This window comes from Papaver somniferum, unplaced genomic scaffold (assembly GCF_003573695.1).
Source record: "Papaver somniferum cultivar HN1 unplaced genomic scaffold, ASM357369v1 unplaced-scaffold_125, whole genome shotgun sequence".
In the NCBI taxonomy this organism is placed as follows: domain Eukaryota; kingdom Viridiplantae; phylum Streptophyta; class Magnoliopsida; order Ranunculales; family Papaveraceae; genus Papaver; species Papaver somniferum.
The window spans coordinates 1,578,999-1,583,012 of record NW_020621603.1 but is presented as its reverse complement, the minus strand read 5'-3'; the positions used below and the strand labels follow the sequence as shown (position 1 = coordinate 1,583,012).

Below are 4,014 nucleotides of genomic sequence, written 5' to 3'. Positions count from 1 at the left end.
GAATATGGCCGGAAATAGACCAGATATCGGAGGAAACTCTGTCAAATTGGTTTCTGGTGAGTTGACTCAGTCACTCAGTTGAGTAACCAGAAACGGGCTAAATAACCCGCGAACCCGCAAGCTTAACCCGTTACGGACGCGGGTTGAAGAATTGACCACCCGTTAAAAAAACTGACCCGCGGATTTTAACATGTATTAACCCGAACCCGTGTAACCCGTAACGGAAAAGCCCTGACCCGCCCGTTTGCCAGCTCTAATCCCACTACACCCATCAACTAACCGCCCCCACTTCAATTTTCACCACCAAAAAAAAAAAAAAAAGTGAAAATCCATATTCGCCTACTTCTGTTCTTCGTCCGCAACTGCTCAAATCTCTGTGAATGTTTTCTTCCCAAAAATCTGTTCTTCAGTACCTCAAAAATGGCTTACGAAATTCAATTTCATCAAAGATCGCCAACTCGATAAATTGGAAGTCACAAAACGTAATTCTCTATCTTTCTTTATCTATGAATCAAACTATTAAAAACCAATTTTTGGTTTTATGATTAGAATTTTCTTTATCGTAAGTTTTAGGGCTTCCTTGTATATAAGGGTAATTCACTATACCAAGAGTTTAATCATCAATCAGAATAATGTACATCACTATTTTCGTTGCTGAATCAACTATATTCGAGCTTTTAAATTGATTTGTTGAATGAATTTTTATTGCAGATACGGTGATGGACCAGTTGATTATGTCATGGTAAGTGGATTAGTTTTTATTTAGTTGGGTTTTACGCTATAATGTCTTGGTCATATTTGATTGTAATTGTGATTGTCATATTGGTAGGAAGGAGAATTTTGGTGGACACATCAAAGATTTCTATTTCCGGGGTAAAGCGAAGAGTGTTAGACAAGCCTATGGAAGCTGCTGGGATTGCGGACAATATGGAAGAGATTGAATATATGATTCCAAGGAAGGAACCCATGGCTTATAGCATCCAAGATATGTTACATTCAAAGATGTACAGGGAGCAGAGACTGCTCTTCTTTCTTCCGTACGTTTGCTATTCTCCTTTCTCATTTTCTCATGACATTAGTAGTTTAGTTAAGTAGATGAATAAGTGGTCTGGGTGATTTTTTCGTTTGGTTCCGAGTCCTTATTAAAAGTGCTAATCGTATGGTATTTTGGATGTAGTTGTCCATTGCAGGCATGCCTAATCTTTGATGATTATCCTCAAGTCTTCTGTAAGTAGTATTTTGGGTTTGAATTTTCATAAAGTTATGGAATTGGATATTTGTGTAGTTCGGTTACAAGGTTGTTCAAGTCTGCGTACATTCTAATAAATGTTAGATGACTGCAAGCCTTGAAGTGGGTAATATGCGCCTATATGTCAAATCCTCATATCTTGGTGAGTACTTGAGTTAAGAAGTTATCCTTCTATATGGGTTGTATAGTTGATTCTTCCCCCTATCAACTTTAAATGCATTTACATTATTGGTGTTGTGGCTTAATATTGATTTAAGGCACTTGCTTGGTTTCGTGAACATCCAAAAATGTTCGTGTATATAGAATATAGTCTTTAAATTAGAAAGTAATGTCAAGTAAATATAATCAATAGTTTAGTGACAGCTTTATGGTAAGTGTGGAGATGTATAATTGAGTTCCGGGAATTTGAGGAAAAGGAATAGAAAGAATACATTGAGTTGGATGTTTGAAATTGAGTCTTCCTACCTAACTTTTAAGACCCACAAGTCCACAAGAGCTGATGAGTTTATCTACAGAAGATGGTGATATAGCCATCCTGATCATATCGAAATGCTCAATTACATATTTGTTGCTCGAAGGCACAAACTTTGCAGGTTACTATTTAACAACCAAAATATCTCAATTACATTCAGTCATTCTTTCTCTTTTTGATGTTAATATGAATATTGTGATCTTTTTCAAGCTTCTACAAGTTGTCGATCGCCCCTTATTCCCAAGTCTGTTTCTTACTACCATACTTCTTTGTTATTCAGATTTAAATAGCATTTCTAGGAACTCCTAAATTTAAGACAGAAGCAACAAGGTGGATGGTATAAAAAGACAAGCGAATGATAAAAACAGTGACTCTGAATCAGATGAAGAATATCCATTTACCAGTAAGTATAATTATCTTACCAGCACTAATATCAGAAATAGAGATTTAAAATAAGGAATCAAAAGCAATTGACAATGCTTTGTTCTGGAGTTCTCAGCTTTATGTTACAGTTGAGATATGATCAAGACTCTAAGAAAATTCTAAGAAAATGATACTCTTATTCTGATCCAACAAAGGTACGTTCTGCCAATCTTTATTAACAAATATTCAGTCTGTATTCGTTGAGATTTATTTATTTTTCTTTCTTTGATTTGGTTTGATTAGGCATTTGAGGAACGCAATATGGAGAATGAAGTAACTAATTGAGTTTATCAACAAGGAGTTTGATAAGAAACATGGTCTTACTTGGCAATGGCATGTACTGACCCAGGTTACAATTTTGGCAATGGTATTCTTCTCCTTTATCTCCAAAAAATTTGTGTTTTCTCTGTTCTCTGTCTTAGGATTCTATGACCGTTTCAGCATATTTGGATTGCTTAAAGGTGTGTTACGGCCACACTTAGTTAGGCAAGTCTTTTTGATTCTACGTGTAGTTGTGATAGGTTTACTCCCTCCACGAATGACTTCCATTTCTCAGGTCAATACACTTGGACTTTATTATGGCATATTTGTACCAGATTAACGCTACATCTTGCCCTTCTCTATCTATTTATGACACATGCTAACACAGGTTTAAGTCATAGCAACTGGTCCGTTCTTATTGATTGGGAAGAGGGACGAACCCGAATCCAAGGAAAAGGGTATTTTAGCTAAGCCAGATGAGGAAAAAACAAGTGCCTGCTTCTTGGTGTTGTTTTAGTTAAGCTTCAAACTGAGTCTGCTTCACCACATACCCTCTATCCACTGAAGTTTATCGATTTTGAACAACTCCCTGGGCCATCCAAGATCATGAAGCTGTGTGATTCTTGCAGCGGTTTGGAAAAAATGAAGGAGCAGTGATTGACCACAGTAATGGTTGGAATGTGATATCAAAAAACACATACACGGATATAGGGGCTTTGAGTATTCTTACGATATTTGGACCCAACTGTATATCTCTTTGGTAGCTGCAGAATTTAGTTTCTCTTATTCTTCAACTGTTTTTGGATGTTCTACTGGTTGCAGACACAACCTTACGCTAAGAAAATCATGCTTCGACTATTTATGACGATTAGGTGAGTGAACAATAAATACTATATTATTAATACATATATATCTATCTATATTATAAAAAGAACTGCTGTGTGTAGCCTTACAAATCCGACCATCGATTTTGTCATCCTACGATGCGGATCGATTGGTTATATATCTTATATAGACGTCCGTCCGATCTCTTGAGATTTAATTATTTTAGACGACATAGATTATGTTGTGGCCCGTACCAAAGCTAATTTCTAGCTAGACATGGTTCTGAAATAGGCTCTACCCGATCATCAAGGTAACGAGCCCTTATTAGTTAACCTGGCCTAACACATCTAAGCTACCAAAAAAGAAAAAGTAAAGCGTGAAAGCGCAAAACAAAAACGAGTGGGACTCGTTTGGTTTTTCTTTTTTGTGAGCAGTGTACAAACAGGAAGAAAAAATTAATTTCCTTTTGCAACGTGGTTAAGATTTGGACTTAGACTTTTCTTCTCGGGATTGATAGTTTTTTTATCCTTTTTCTTTTTTTTCTGAAGCATCCTATTGATATTGAGCATCAATATTTGGGATATATAGTCGATCAGATACGGGTCATACAGCAACGTCAGATATTTGCGGGACTACGACAGGGCTGTGGGTCCTGGCTAATTAGATCGACCAACAAAATACTGAAATTCGCGTAAAGGACTACGGTCGCGGTTGTAGGCCCCGGCTAATTTGATCCCATTAACAAAATACCAGAATTTGCTTAGGGGACTACAACTAATTTGAC

At 36.7% G+C, this 4,014-nt stretch overlaps 1 long non-coding RNA gene across 9 annotated transcripts; it reads left to right on the top strand.

Moving 5' to 3' along the window:
- The first annotated feature begins 319 nt into the window (after nucleotides 1-319).
- On the top strand, nucleotides 320-3,313 carry LOC113331132. 9 transcript variants are annotated; one of them, XR_003350728.1, is made up of 7 exons: nucleotides 320-482; nucleotides 712-742; nucleotides 830-1,037; nucleotides 1,178-1,842; nucleotides 2,002-2,124; nucleotides 2,221-2,299; nucleotides 2,388-3,313. It is a non-coding gene; the product is annotated as an uncharacterized LOC113331132 (long non-coding RNA). The 9 variants fall into 9 exon arrangements; XR_003350722.1 differs by having other exon boundaries at nucleotides 1,178-2,124; XR_003350726.1 differs by having other exon boundaries at nucleotides 1,178-2,124; nucleotides 2,214-2,299.
- The last annotated feature ends 701 nt before the right edge of the window (nucleotides 3,314-4,014 follow it).